This window comes from Taudactylus pleione, unplaced genomic scaffold (assembly GCF_031769625.1).
Source record: "Taudactylus pleione unplaced genomic scaffold, aTauple2 ptg000124l, whole genome shotgun sequence".
Lineage (NCBI taxonomy): Eukaryota > Metazoa > Chordata > Amphibia > Anura > Myobatrachidae > Taudactylus > Taudactylus pleione.
In genome coordinates this window covers 1924385-1940483 of record NW_028284526.1, presented here as the reverse complement: position 1 = coordinate 1940483, position 16099 = coordinate 1924385, and the positions used below count along the sequence as shown (strand labels likewise).

The 16099-nt window shown below is 45.8% G+C and overlaps 1 protein-coding gene across 4 annotated transcripts in view; it reads left to right on the top strand.

Annotated features, from left to right (window-relative positions):
• The window catches only part of SLCO2B1 (solute carrier organic anion transporter family member 2B1), a 141827-nt gene that overhangs the window by 16213 nt on the left and 109515 nt on the right, over positions 1–16099 (top strand). The window contains exon 1 of one of the 4 annotated variants that reach the window (XM_088472472.1): positions 11158–11236. The exons of the other annotated variants lie outside the window; for them this stretch is intronic. The gene's annotated coding sequence lies outside the window, so the exon portion shown is untranslated. Of the gene's footprint in view, positions 1–11157; positions 11237–16099 lie in introns of those variants that run through there. 4 annotated transcript variants of the gene reach the window in all.

The window sequence follows — 16099 nt, the reverse complement described above, 5'->3', positions numbered from 1 at the left end:
TGCGGCACCATGCGTGCAGTCGGTAAGGGGTGGGGGGAGAGGTGCTTTGGGCCCTCGGTCACATGAATAGGATAGGCTACATAGTAGTCTGTGCACAGGGCACACAGTGACATTGGTGTGAGTGGTGGGTGAATAGGAGGTTACATAGTATTATTATTATTATTATTATTATCCTTTATTTATATGGCGCCACAAGTGTTCTGCAGTGCCTTTCATAGTACATAGAACTAATAGGTAAACAAGAAACAAGTAACTTACAGTACATTACAGTGCAGGACAAGGACACGACTTATATACATTGCTGAAATAGTGATTAAAGCACTCACAATAAGCTGCCGGGAGTTGGCGGTCCCGTGTTAGGTGCCCTAATGGGGAGTAGAGAGTAGAAGAAAATGTAAAGAGAAGCACATGAGGGAAGAGGTCCTTGCTCATGAGAGCTTACATTCTAAGGGGAGGGGCAGACAGACAGGCGTGACACAGAAGGGGAAGATAGGAAGGAAAGAGCATGAGGTGGGTTAGGATGAGTGCTGAAAGGCCTTGATGAAGTAGTGGGTCTTGAGAGCCCATTTGAAGATTTGTAGAGAGGTGGAGAGTCTGATAGGGAGAGGGAGAGCATTCCAAAGGTAGGGAGCAGCACGGGCAAAATCTCGGATGCGGGAGTGGGAGCAAGTAATCAGTTGGCAAGAGAGGCGGCATGCATTAGTTGAGCGAAGTGGACGGGCGGGAGTGTGAAGGGAGAGAAGGTCAGAAATGTATGCGGGAGAGGATTTGGTGAGGGCTTTGTAGGCGAATGTGAGAACCTTGAATTGGCATCTGAAGGGGAGCCAGTGTAGGGCTTGAAGGAGAGGGGAAGCAGATGTAGAACGTCTGGAGAGGAAGATGAGCCGAGCAGCAGCATTGAGAACCGATTGTAGTGGAGAGAGGTGAGAGACTGGGAGGCCAGCTAGGAGAAGGTTACAGTAGTCCAATCTGGATATGACCAGTGAGTGGATGAGGGTTTTAGTGGCATCCTGGGTGAGGAAGGGTCTAATCCTGGAGATAATTTTTAGGTAAAAACGGCAGGACTGTGAGAGGTGCTGAATGTGTGGTTTAAAGGAGAGGGAGGAGTCTAGGATAACTCCAAGACAGCGCACTTTGGGGCTACAGGAGATAGCTGTGCCATCAATAGATAATGAAATTGTGGAAAGTGATGTAGTGGAAGAGGGTGGGAAGATGATCAGCTCAGTCTTAGACATGTTAAGTTTAAGAAAGCGCTGGGACATCCACGAAGAGACAGCAGAGAGACAGTTGGAGATACGGGTAAGGAACGAGGGGGAGAGCTCAGGGGTGGAAAGGTAAATTTGAGTATCATCTGCATAGAGATGATATTGGAGGTCAAAGGAGTTAATGAGTTCACCTAAAGAGGATGTGTATAGGGAGGAAAGGAGAGGTCCAAGAACAGAACCTTGGGGAACTCCTACTGTTAGTGGAAGTGGAGGGGAAGAGGAGTCATGAGAGGACACAGCGAAGGAACGATCAGAGAGGTAGGAGGAAAGCCAGGAGAGGGCAGTGCCATGTAAACCGAGAGAGTAAAGGATTTGCAGGAGGAGAGGGTGGTCTACAGTGTCAAATGCAGCAGAGAGGTCAAGGAGAATGAGCAGAGAGTAGTAGCCCTTGGATTTGGCAGCAAGGGGGTCGTTGCTGACTTTCGTGAGGGCAGTTTCAGTGGAGTGGAGAGATTGGAAGTCAGATTGAAATGAGTCAAGGAGGGAGTGGGAGGAAAGAAAGGTGGTAAGGCAGTTGTAGACAATACGCTCAAGGAGTTTGGAAGCAAAAGGGAGAAGACAGATGGGTCGATAGTTGAAAAGTATGTTAGGATCAAGGGTAGGTTTTTTAAGAATGGGGGAGACAAGAGCATGTTTGAATGGTGAGCCAGATGGGAACAGGCAGAAGGAGACAGGTGGGAGAGACAGGAAGGGATAGGGTCAAGAGGGGATGTGGAAGGAGGGGAGGACCGGATGAGGACCATGACTTCCTCTCCAGAAGCAGGGGAGAAGGATGTCAGAGTTGGTGAGACAGAAGGGGAGGGGTGGTAAGGGCAAGGAGGGGGGGAGTGCGGAGGGTCTGATGGGATATGATGTCCTCATGTATGGAGTCAATTTAAGATATAAAGTAGGTGGGAAATTCGAGGGCAGAGAGCGAGGAGGGAAGGCAAGGAGGGGAAGGGCAGAGTAGGGAGTTGAAAGTGGCAAAGAGACGCCGGGGGTTTGAGGACTGGGAGGAGATGAGGTTCTTGAAATATGTTTGTTTGGAGAGAGACAGGACAGCACTGTAGGAAGAGCGAATAAATTTGAAATGGAGGAATAGTAGTCTGTGCACAGGGCACACAGTGACATTGGTGTGAGTGGTGGGAGAATAGGAGAGGTTACATAGCAGTCTGTGCACAGGGCACACAGTGACATTGGAATGAGAGGTGGGTGAATAGGTGAAGTTACATAGCAGTCTGTGCACAGAGCACACAGTGACATTGGTGTGAGAGGTGGGTGAATAGGAGAGGTTACATAGCAGTATGTGCACAGGGCACACAGTGACATTGGTGTGAGTGGTGGGTGAATAGGAGAGGTTACATAGCAGTATGTGCACAGGGCACACAGTGACATTGCTGTGAGTGGTGGGTGAATAGGAGAAGTTACATAGCAGTCTGTGCACAGGGCACACAGTGACATTGGTATGAGAGGTGGGTGAATAGGAGAGGTTACATAGCAGTCTGTGCACAGGGCACACAGTGACATTGGGGAGATAGGTGCGGCACCATGCGTGCAGTCGGTAAGGGGTGGGGGGAAAGGTGCTTAGGGCCCTCGGTCAAATGAATAGGATAGCACTAACAACTTAGGTAGATTTTATGAGAGTTTTCTTTGATTTTGGAATAATGTTTTATTAATATTTTATCTTACAGTATGTTAGCTAGTTCTCCTACTGTCTCCCACATGTTCTCGTGCCATTTTATTTCATGAGCTTATTTTTTGGGAAGATCATATGACCTTAGCATTTTATATATAGATGAAAATATACTTTTTTGAATAGATTTGAATTTACATATAGATTATTTTTGAGTAAATTGTTTAATTTTTGTGTTTGTCTAATTCCTAAATAAAAAAATTCTAAGTTGAAGATATTGAAGAATCGTTAATTGGGATTGTTAAATGTTTCTTTAATGCATGGTGAATGAGGAACAATATTAAGAGGTGTAATATATATATACATAATATATAAAAGTACACACCTGATAGGCATAAAGGGCCTGATTCAGAGCCGGACGCTCTTGCCAGAGCGCTCGCTCTGAATCAGGGCCGGCCTACCTAACATTGGATCGGCTTCCTGGCCGCTCGCATAGCTGTGGGTGACCACCCACAGCTATGCGAGCGGCCAAAAAGATGGTCACAATGGTCAAGACCATCGCGACCATCGGGCTTGCGACGAGACCCTTGCGGTAGGGTCTCGCTGCCGCAAGCCCGGAGTGCTTTTAGCTCTATCAGAGCCAAAAACACTCCCACTGACATCACTAGTGATGTCAGTGGGGCCGGACCCAGACGGTAGGTGTTCCCATGGGAACGCCTCCGTCTGGGCAGCCACGCCCCCAGCACACCCACCAAAGGGGGTGTGCCGTCAATCACCATCGACAGCACGCCCCCTTTGGTGCGAGACCCGAGCGATGGCTTCCCCATCGCTCGCCGGGTCTCGCGCATGCGCACGACGGAGCAGCCTCCATCGTGCGCATGCGCATTTGGGTAACATCGACCCGTTTGCGAGCGTACTGCACTCGCGATCGGGTCTGAATGAGACTTAAAGTACCAATTTGTACAATACTTTAAACAAATATGCAAAGGAAAACTGCCTCTGCAAAAGAAACATATACCGTAATACCAAACCAGACATGCATAGTAAGAAATGTTCCCAAATATAAACTGATGTATTTCAGTTGGGCCAGTAGTTTTCAGGACATGCACTACAATATCAGGTCAGTTGCTCAATTGTGTCTGTGATATCGCAGTGTGTGTGACCAATATAAGGAGCAAGTTCTCTTTACTCCCTGCACATTGGAGAGACCTAAAATACTTTAGAATAAGCCACATTAAGGGTCTGTACATAAATAAATGTGAGAACAAACCTTTCCATATCATAAAGTGTTTATATATTATACATAATCCTCTAATTGGTTCAATTTATGACTTTTAAACACCAACGATTGCTTATGACTGTAAATTGCCAATAATCTGGTTATTTTCTATCTGTGACCAGCTCATGCAATTCTTTTTCTTTTCTTTTTTTTAACTTTGTCGCTTTTAATATTTATTAATTTATATTAAATTGATCGATTATTTTTGCATAGTAAATATTTGCACTCCTTTAATTATTTATAATATTAGTAATTTTTCTGTGGGTTTTCCATGATGATGGGGCTGTCAGTGACTAAGGGGTAAATTTACTAAGCTGAGAGTTCGGGGGAGAAATCTCCTGCAAAACCTGCTACTCGGGGGAGAAATCTCCTGCAAAACCTGCTACTCGGGGGAGAAATCTCGTCCTGCTTCACCATCGTACATCTCACTCTCAGCTAAACTCCCTTCTTTGTAAATATGAGAGTCTCAGGAGCTTCAAATCACCCGAGTTTAGGTGAAGCTAATCTAGTTGAAAAAAAAACAAACTCTCCAAAACTTAGTAAATTCACCCCTAAAGATGTGTACACACCTAAGCGATATATCTGCAGATGATGGTCGTTCATACCAGTGGCGTATCTATAATGGGTGCAGTGTGTGCGGGGCACACAGGCCCCCGAGTCCAGGGGGGCCCCGCACTGCACACCCTGCACCCATATTATTTTAAACTTACCTGTCCGTGGTCCTGCATCGGGTGTCAGCACTGCTCAGAACACTGAAAAATGGCCACCACGGCCATTTTCCGGGGCTCTGCACATGCGCAGTAGACTCTGGGCACACTCTATTGCCTGGAGTCTACTAATGCTCCGGTGGCTGGCCAGCCACGTCAGTCGGCTGCCAGCCACCGGGGAGAGAGGAGGAGGTCCTGAACGGCGATGTTGATGTTGATTGACAGCTCGCCCCGTTTGGAAGGCGGGCCGGGGGGGTGGCAGCCCAAACGGGGGCGTTCCCATGGGAACGCCTACCGTTTGGGGGCGGCTCCACTGACATCACTAGTGATGTCAGTGAAGAGCTTCCGGCTCTGCCAGAGCCGAAAGCTCTCCGGGGCTTACGACAAGGGAGACCCTACCCTAGGGTCTCGTCGTAAGCCCCGATGGTCGCGATGGTCTTGACCATCGCGACCATCACCTTAGGTGCTAGTAAGGCAGTGGGTGTTAACCCACAGCCTTACCACCGCAAAAGAGGACGTCTTGAAAATTCAAGATGTCCTCCCCTCATTCAGACCGACCGCACGCTCTGTGCGACCGGCTCTGAATGAGGTCCTTTATCTCTGTCCACTTTATCTCTCTTCAAGGCTTAGTACATAAACCCCCTAGTCTTTTTTTTTATATACTTTTCTAGTTACATAATCCTGTCAGATCTGTGAGGAGGCAGCCTCCAGTTAATTCCTTATCTGACTCCTCAATCTTTCAAGTGACACAAAAGCTTTTGACACAGAAAATGTACAATTTGTTTAACACTGAATTTGCTGAGTGTATTCTTCCTGTGCAGAGCAGTAACGTTTCTCACATTGGAAACATACTCGGAGACACAAACTGTAAGGACAGGGAGTCATTCCAGGGATCGTTCCCATTTACTTTGTGTTATTATTATTACATCAGCCCCTTTGTGCTGTGTTTATTGCCTTTTGTCCCCGCTGATTGCTGTGCACAGAGTGTGAGCTCTTGAGGAGAGACTCCTTATCTGCATGTGACGAATGGCTGACTGGTTAGAAGCTGGAGTTCATGAAATGGTCATTACAAAAGATAATGAGCTCTCCTGTAGAGATAGAGAGGGGTCTAATTATCATGGGGACAAGAGCTCTAAAGCTGGGTACACACTGACAGATATATATCGGGTGCCCGTCGGCCAGTGTGTACCAGCGATATGTCTGTGAACGACGTTGTTCACAGACGTATTGCATCAGTTGATGGACAGATATATCTGCACACATATCTGTCCATCGGCAAGTGTGTCCCCTTCCCCCTCGCCGTACACATGCAGCCGCGGGGAGGGGGGGCGGACCCTGGCCAGCGGGACCCGCGGCTGCCTCGTTCGGTGTATATGAACGACCATCATCTACGGATATATCTCCTAGGTGTGTACCCACCTTTAGATTATTACTTATAGATAAGGCATCACAAGGGTTCTGCAGCACCGTACAAGGAGATTAAACTGACACCAGGATTCATATGTACAGACTAATAGTAATACAGACAGAATATACATTCACACAGATACTTAATTAACCACTAAACTGGTTAATTTTCCCACCTAAAACCGCTCAATATTGTTTGTTTGTTGTTGTCATTTAATTAAGTTTTGAATGTATTTTTAAAAATGCATTTAAAAAAGTTATTGAAAAAAATATTCTTGCACTGCCCATCAACATAGGCCACCATTGTAATTGTACCTCCCACCCCCTAGTGTTACAAGATCCCCAGTGACAGAGCCCCCCACCAGTGTCCGTAAGTACCCTCAATACCCTACAAACCCGCAATACCCTATTAACAATACACAATATTAAAATATAGATGAATAATTCAATCCCCAATGATTGGTGAAATTTGAGGTAGGTATTACTGTATGTGTACTGGAATGTGGAATTTGTGAAGCTTATCTGAATCAAATGAAGATAATGGTGTAATCCTTTTCCAGGATCCCCATTCACCAATCCAGCCCAATAATAATAAAAATACTTGATACAAAGCATATAAAAAAAACAGAGTGGTTCACCCAGGTCCTAATCGTGACTGTCCAATAGACAGCTGGAACCGTGGTATAGAGTCTTAAGGTGCGTACACACGGAGCGATAAAACTGAACGATATGAATGATAATGATATTGTTCATATCCATATCGACCAACGATGCGCGTTCCGGCATGGACAATAAAGATATCTTTCATCGTCCATGCATGCAGGACAACTTTTACCATATCGCCAACTTTGCCGGTTCAGAGATGTGGCAGGATGACTTCACTGAAAGATGTCTTTCAAATTGTTGGTGGTACAGATTGTACCGTGTGTATGCACCATTAGTGAGCATAACAGCATCACTCAACGCGTTTTGTTTGGAAACAAATGTCCTGAAGAAGTTTGTGCAGATAGAATCTCCTCGGTCACAGCCGGGAGAGGGATGCGGATGTCAGTGAAAGCCCAGCTGGCTGCAGTCGCACCCTATGTGACTGCGCCAGTTTAGGGTTTAAAGTGTGCAGTTAGCATAATTATCTAGGGAAGACAAGGGGAAAGGAACCCTGCTCATAAGGGCTTACAGTCTATAAGGGAAATTAGTAGACACATTGGGAGAAGAGGGCAGAGGCTGCAAAGTCAGGAGAAGGGGGGGTAAGCTACAAAATATATTCATTTTAAGGGCATGCTGGGAAGTTGTAACATACGCAGCGGGTTCCAGCTGAACACATTTTTGTACACATCAGCAAGTAGCATTTCCTACTGGTGTTATTACAGAATGTTGGTGAACTTAAATATTTGTGCAATGGGATGAACAAAAACAAAGAATCATAGAGAAAGTCCTGGCTGCATAAAACGTGTTTATGGTGGGATGCACCAAAATCCTTTAAATTACATTTAGAGAGTAAGGAACCTGAATAATACATTGCATATTAAAGTTTATAAAAATGTATATGGTTTAATGCTAATGATATTTCATTGCATGAAAGCTGACAACTGTGCCCTTTACAGGAACATCGTAGTGTCAGGGTCCATATACAGTATTAACCTGAGAGCTGCTAAAACCTTGATGTGTGTTTAGCTAAAACATTAACCTGCTACTATGGTGCAATCACAAATCACAACATTGTCTCTGTTATAAGAACTAAAACTCAGTAAGAAAAGTACCTGTTTTATTGCCAACTGATAATCCGTGCAGGTCTTCTGTCTGAAGTCTATTGTAGGAGTGACTGAGTTTAATTGGATTTTGGTGTATAAAAGCCTAACCTGTAGGTTTAATAGTGTGTATATTGCTACAGGGTGACAGAGGAAATGCAGTTTAATATCTCTCCTACTGACCAGCATAGTGGCGGAAGCCAAGTTGTAACCCCAACTCTGACTACTCACGGCACGACAGCGCTGCAATTATTAACAATTCTGATCATGGCAGATAATAAATAGAAAGTTTTTTTTTAACATAGTTATCATAGCTATAATTTATAATTTCTGCAGGGACAAAGGTTGCGTTAACCACTGTCCATGCACAAGAAACCTCTACCGGGAATTGTTAAAATTTCTTTAAATACTCCTCCTGAGTCACTGATACCTCTTTTCCACCAAAAACCCAGGTCAGACCCATTTACACTGCAGCTTCGATCTGGGTTACTCCCAGGTCAGCCCTGTTCACACTGAACTCAGGTCTGCCCTGCTAAACCTGTGAGGTCATAAAAAGTGGGAGGTGAATGCCCCACAACCACCAATCAGCTCATTTTAGGCATGAACCAGGTCAGATAACCCGGGTTGAACAGTTTACACTGCACCATTACCCAGGACCATCCTGGGTTCAACCCTGGTAGCTACCTGGGTTGGATTGCTGGGTCACTTGACCTGAGCTATTTTTCAGGGAACCTTTTACACTGAGCTGCGACCCGGGTAGACCCAGCAAAAACCCAGGTCTTTGCTCTGGTGTAAAAGGGGTATGACACCGTGTATGCATGCTGCGTCAGGTACCAAAACACTTCAGCCGCGGACGGAGGCTGCCATAGAGGGATCGCAAGATCCCTCTCCTCCGAAGATGACTCTATAGGCATAAACCAGCTACAGTACTTCTAGATGGTGGCAGCATTCGTAATCATGCTTCAAAAAGCTACAGTACACTTGGTACATAAAAGTCAGACTGCAGTCCCCATTGACTATAGTGGAAACTGCAATCTGAGGCACTAATTAGCCTTCTGCAGGAGATTTCTGTGATATCTCCTCCATTAGGCTTTTGCTACATAGCCCGGATACTTAAACATTTGGGAACTGCACAATCCGGCATGATTTAAGTAAAAAAAAGGCTTGATACATAAGGGGCTATTCAGCAAGCAAATTGTTACTTAATCATACGAATGTTTTCGTATGATTTAAGTATCCCAGCTTTGCAGGGACGGGTTACAGGAGTAACAAGATAACGCAATTATCTTCTCCATTAATGACTCCTATAACATCGCACTGTAGAGCACAAACCATTGCTCTCTACAGCAGTTACTGTTTTTTGCTATTCAGGTAACAGGAAAATGTTTTCAAAATCCTTAAAGGAGTTATATAAGGCTCACCTTATATAATGCCGTCTGAGAATGACTCTATATAGGGAAAATCCTTATCTCTGCCAAAAACTGCAGGAACAGAGGGATCTCGTACAATTGGGGACTTCGCAGGGACAGTGGACTCTATTTAGTAACATTATTTTTACTAAAATAAAGTGAAAAAGGGTGTTTTCACACCCTTTTCACATTATTTTAGTTTCACCTGTAGTTATTACAGGGCAATTGGAGTAGAATTAGTAAAATCAGTATCACTTATTTTTAGTAAAGCAGATCGCATTTCCCATAAGTGTAATGGGAAATGTGATCCGACCACAGTTACTAAAAATAAAATGTAAAAAAATAACGGGGGAAGCCCTGTGCTAATAACGCCACTTGGAGGTGGCGTTATCCAGGGTCTCCCCCGGTTGCCGGGCTCCCACTCTGCTCTAACGGGGAGAGCAGAGGCGGGAGCCGGTACCAGTAATCAGCTGTGTGGTTTAAACAGACCGCAAGCTGATTGCTGTAAAAAAAAGAAAAAAAAATTAAACATTTTTTTTTACTTACCTGAATCCAGGGACCGGTGATCGGGCCTTCGGTGATGGCTCCTCTCCGGTCAGCTGGTCTCCCATAGTACACTGGGGGCCGGTCATCAGGTGATCGGGCCCCAGTGCAGTATGGGAGATCACCTGATCGGGAAGCACGGAGAAGATCACCGGAGGCCAGGAGGATGCAGGTAAGTGTAATGAAGGGAGGGGGGTCGCGGGTGGAGGGGGGTCACGGGGGGGAGGGGGTTCGTGGGGGGCGGGGCTTAGCACCAGGGGGCGGGTAGCAGCGACGGTGGGTCGGCGCATGTGCGGGCTCTTAGTCGCTGTATTTTTTCTGAAAATACCGCGACTAGAGTGCGGATGGGATCTGCAGGGACAGAGCTTTATCGCAAGCTCTGTCCCTGCAATGGATTTATAGTAAATCCCTGTGATATTGCCTGAATTCGCAATGCGAATTCACTCGGTAATATCACACTACAATCCGCATTCAATATGCGGATTGTAGTAAATAGAGCCCAGTGTGTTAACGCAACCGCTGTCCCTGAGAAGAGTCTTGCTAATACCACTTTCAGACAGAATTTCCCCAATAGCCGGATTTTACCCGGTATTTGCGTGCCGGGTCGTTTTGCCAGTCCCAGCCTGAGCCCCTGTTCAGGCAGAAGAGCAAATTACTGAGTCAAACATTTCAACCCGGTAATTTGCTGATTAACACGGGTATTTCTTCTGTCTGGAATGGGGGTCAACCCGGGTCGAAATTCCCTAGTCTCCGACCCTGGTAAATTCCTGGGTCGAAGTCCCGAAAATTTCGACCCGGGTTGATCCTTTCAGACAGAAAAAGGACCCGTGTTAATCAGCACAAGCCAAATCCCCAAGTTAAATAATAGCCGCGCTAGTTTGCCTGATAATTGGGGATAGGGAAAGTGAGTAACTCCGTCTTTATCTATTGTGCAGAAAATAAAAGTTTGTTTCATCACAGGAGATCGCTAACGTTTAACCTGTGTAACAGGATCTACTAAATAAGTCTACTGTTTTATAACCTACAACCTGCAGTCTATTGAATGTGTCTTTTGCTAGCCTCCAGCTAACTGCACTGGTTGGTCTATAAGATGAATGCTGTAAGCCTGGCTAACTATATGACTAAAGGTTACAGGACTTCACACACCAATAACAAGTGTACACACGCCGGCTACAGACCAGTTGCAGATCCACAGGGAACATACAGTAACTTGCTCACACCTGGGCTAAGGTTACACAGAGTCTGTTGCAGAAGACGGGCTGTATCAAGGTAATACCTGGCTATTCCACTGCTCTGTTATCTCGTTTGCTGATTGTTATTTACAGTTCAGGTATTGACAGAAGCAACAGCGGTGGATTCGTTGCACTGTAGCACTTCAATTTATAATGCAAGTTTACTGTAGGAGTCAAGAAGGAATTGTAGGTAGCACTGGTTATTCTGTAAGATACTGTGTATGACAGCTGCACGTATCAGGGTGGCACAGATTACAGATGGATCACTGTGTTGTATTCTGTGTCTATTGCTGGGTAACACACCAGAACGATATATCGTTCTTTCAAGCGACGAACGATATATCGGTGGTGCATCGGCACGTGTGTACACCCGACGTCGTTCACAGACACATCTGATCGGACCTGCAGCACAGCCGATGACGATATATCTTGCAGATAGATTGTTTTATCTTGCTCTCTGTATGGCTGACACCGCTGATCTCACGATATGTCGGCCGCAGCAGCCATTGAATATGATGTCACGAGTGGACAGGCATATTTAAATGGCTCTGCTGGCCACATACATCAGATGATTACCAACGGAGTATGCACTTACCAATCGTTAGATAGGTCAGCAGGTCGGCCAGTTGTATACCCAGCGTAATGTTTTATAATCAGCGCCATGGGAACGCCTCCGTCTGGCAGGCACGCCCCCGGCACGCCCACCAAAGGGGGCGTGCTGTCAATCAACATCAACAGCATGCCCCCTTTGGTGCGAGACCCGGAGCGATGGAAAGCCCGTCGCTCCCCGGGTCTCGCGCATGCGCACGACGGAGCTCCCTCCGTCGTGCGCATGCGCAGTGGGGAACATCGACCCACTTGTGAGCGTACTGCCGCTCGCGAGCGGGTCTGAATGACCCCCTATAACCTGTGGGTTCCTCTTGCAAATCCCATCAATAACTTCTGGGCTTCACTGGAAACATTTGAAAAGTTCTTATTTGCCCAAAAAGTTCAAAAATGTTGACTCTGCACTGAAAAGTAAAAAAAAATATTTATTGCAGCTGAATGTTGTGCAATCTGCTGAGACCTTTTCCTGTTCACAAAATGAGAATTTTACAAGAGCCCAAACATCGATAATGCAAACACCAGAGAAATGCGCTGGGTAACTCGGTAATGATAGTTGAAAAATATCCAACACAGAGCTGTGACTATACATAGACTAAATGTGTGCTAGTACTTTGGACTTTACTCTTTTTATCTAACCTGGCACTTTATACCAGTTGCACTTTGGTCTGTGATATATTCTATTATGCTGCAATTGGCTGTAGAATGCAGAACAACACAGAGATTTATTTGTTTTCAGTTGCATATAATTCTCACGTTTTGTTTTTGAAATGTTTTTCCCCAATGACGTAATGCAATACAGCGCGTCAGTGGTCGCAGAATAAAGAATATCCATATTGCAGCTGGGAATTTGAGTCTGGAAATGGATCTTCCGCAAACTGTTTTTTAACCCATGTAAGTTATCTCTAGCAGTTCAATGTTTCGGGCGCCTGTGCTTGCCAAGTCCTTCAATGCCAACCATAATCTGTCACACCTGAGGGTTGAGTTTGGTCGGAACAGGCGTGGGAGGCTGAAGAGGTGACTTGGGAGGCTGATGATGGGCCCGAAGGCGAGGACAGGAATGGAATGTCTTTATTGAACAGAAGGTTGGAATGAGAATTGAAGATTATGATATCGGACTGAGGCCCTGATTCAGAGCCGGATGCTCTGACAGAGCGCTCGCTCTGAATCAGTGCCGGCCCTCTGGGTGACCACCCACAGCTATAGCGAGCGGCCAGGAAGATGGTCGAGACCATCGCGACCATCTGGCTTGCGACGAGACCCTTGTGGTAGTGTCTCGTTGCCGCATGCCCTGGAGTGCTTTTGGCTCTATCAGAGCCAAAAGCACTCCAGGTCAGTGGGGCCGGCCCCAGACGGTGTCAGTGGGGCCGGCCCCAAAAGCACTTGTGATGTCAGTGGGGCCGGCCCCAGACGGTAGGCGTTCCCATGGGAACGCCTCCATCTGGACAGCCACGCCCCCGGCCCGCCCACCAAAGGGGGCGTGCTGTCACTCAACATCGACAGCACGCCCCCTTTGTTACGAGACCCGGAGCGACGGATTGCCTGTCGCTATCCAGGTCTCTCGCATTCGCACGACGGAGCCGGCTCTGTCATGCGCATGCGCACTGGGCCACCGTCGACCCGTTTGCGAGCGCATAGTGCTCGCGAGCGGGTCTGAATCAGGCCCAGAGGCTGATGATGTGGAACTGATGATGAGTTGAATATAATAGAATTGGAATTGATGATACTGAATAGATGAGAAGGATCGGTTTGGGACTGATGATGCTGAATTGAAGAAGAGGATTGGTTTGGGACCGATGTTTGGAGATTTCGGATGGGACAGATGTTTGAAGATATTAGATGGTATGGGACCAATGTTTGGTGATATTGGATGGGACCAATGTTTGGAGATATTGGATGGGACCGATGTTTGAAGATATCAGATGGGACTGATATTTGGAGGTAGGAACAAGTCTCAGTGAATAAAACAGACTGTAGTACAGATGGAATAGAAGACTTGAGTAACCAGACTTGGAATTGGAATCACACAGACTGGAACCGTTCAGGTACAGAGTACCTGGGACCTCAGCACAGAGATGTAACTTTAGCAGAAGCGATGTTGTACTGGCAATGGGAGCCAGTCAGGAAATGGAATTTATAGGGGAGGATTCCCAGGGATTGGATGCTGCGATCAGCTGGTCTGGGAGCAGCGCTTTGAGTGGAGGAATAGTGTCAGGTGACCAAGACCAACATGGCTCAACCATGCTGTGGTTTTGTAGGGAACTCTGGCGTGCAGCCTGTGCAACATCATGCTGAGGAGACATACTGTGAGCAAGGGGCTGCGGGGAGCTATCTCCACTCTCAGGACAGTGACAGGACACTGAGCGGACATGTAGGCAATGTGCTATGGCTGTTTGGCGCTTACATAACCTCTAGAAAAAAGTGGGGGCTATAACTGCGGCCAGACATTATAATCAGAAATTGTCAGAAATACCCCAAAATAATCAAATTTAATCCAAGTTGAATGGACAAATACATGTTAAGTTTTTATGACAATTAAGTACTATTGTCGGCAATATTGCATGGTGCCTGTTCTGGGAGCCTTTACCCAGGTATTACAGACTTTAGGGGATCTGTCTCGCTATCATCTATGTGCTAAGAGCAGCTCTCCTTTGTCCATAACTATGTACATTATTGTAATCTACAATTGCCTTCCGTAGGCTGAATTCATCATATCAATTCACTGGGTGCCTCATTGATGTTATTACGTCCTAGTAAATTTATAGCTGGTCATACATGACTGCTGTCTCCACTACGTGCAGGCAACTGGCACAATGTACAGGGCCATTATGTAGGGTGAAAGTGTTTTTACGCTCTGTAATAAATATTCTTACATGCTAGAGCAGATGTTATCTCTGTAAAGTAAACACTTTTCCGTCTGTGGCCTGTAGCCATTATTCCTGCTGGTTGCTGTAGTTCACAGGAGAATAAGTGCTTCCCGCAACCGTCATTGATTGCTAAAAGCCCTAGTAGTCAGTGCGCCAGCTAGATCCATCCTCTATAATAAGATCCAAAGACAGGTGGCCCAGGGTCAGTCAATGGGATGAGTAATTATGTACTGGAGTTTGAGATACATTTTTTATGGATGGGAGTGGGAGGGAAAAGAAAGTCCCAGAATATGTTTTGGCACCTGGACGCCAAGTTCCACCACATAATAAATACTTTTCCTAAACGCTGCCAACAGTTCCTTTATACGAAAGCCTCGCCATTCACACCCATTGTAGCATGAATCACTGTAGACTCAACTTCCTGGACCAGCTACATTATATATAAAGGACATACTCATGAATTGGTGGAGGTCTCTGGCTGCTGCCATAAGAGCAGCAGATCACCTTACATCTATCCAGTAGAATGGAGTATGGGATGATCACATAGAGACCTCTGCGTCAGAAGAGCTTTATTTATATCCGGGGGAATCTCAGGGCCTCATTTTAACACCATTGGTGCCACATTCAATACTATATTCGGGAAATAATGAGACGTATCGCTGAGCCTTTAACTTCAACTGTAGCAGAGTTGGAGCCAGAACATGGACCAACATCCCAGGTGATGTGTACCTCAACCAAATGACATCCCCTTCATCTCACTCATTCTCATAGCAGCGACGTTTGCTCTTCATGTCATCCTGTGATCAGATTTCCTCCGCTTTGTCAATTTAAAGTTCATTAAAGCATCACAAATAGTAATTAGTTGCACCATACACATAGGAGAGAGGCCGACCAGACTAACTTGTCCAAGTGTTAGTAACAGAAGTCATAGAAAATAATTCTTATTCTTGTTTATTATTATTATTATTATTATTATTATTATTATTATTAATTGCTAAGTGCCACAAGGGTTCCCTAGCGCCGTACAAGAGAAAACAGACAACAAGATACATAAGTACAAACAAATACAATCAGTATATAATTAACATACCATAGATATATAATTGGAGTGTGCAGTTAGCATAATTATGTAGAGAAGATTTAGGGGAGTGGGCCCTGCTCATATGAGCTTAAAATCTATAGGGATATGGGTGCACACAATAGGGGGAAAAGGCAGAGTAGGGCATGGACTGTAGGGTTAGGAGTAGCGTGGTAAGCTAGAATGAAATGGTAAGAGTTAAGGGCACACATGAAGGCTGAGAGGCTGGGCAAGTGTCTGAAGGAGTGAGGGAGGGAATTCCAGAGGTAAGGAATGGGGGAGGGGGAGGAGTAGCAATCACTGACCTCTAATATATAATGAATGCGAGGTTGATACTGATGTATCAAGATGC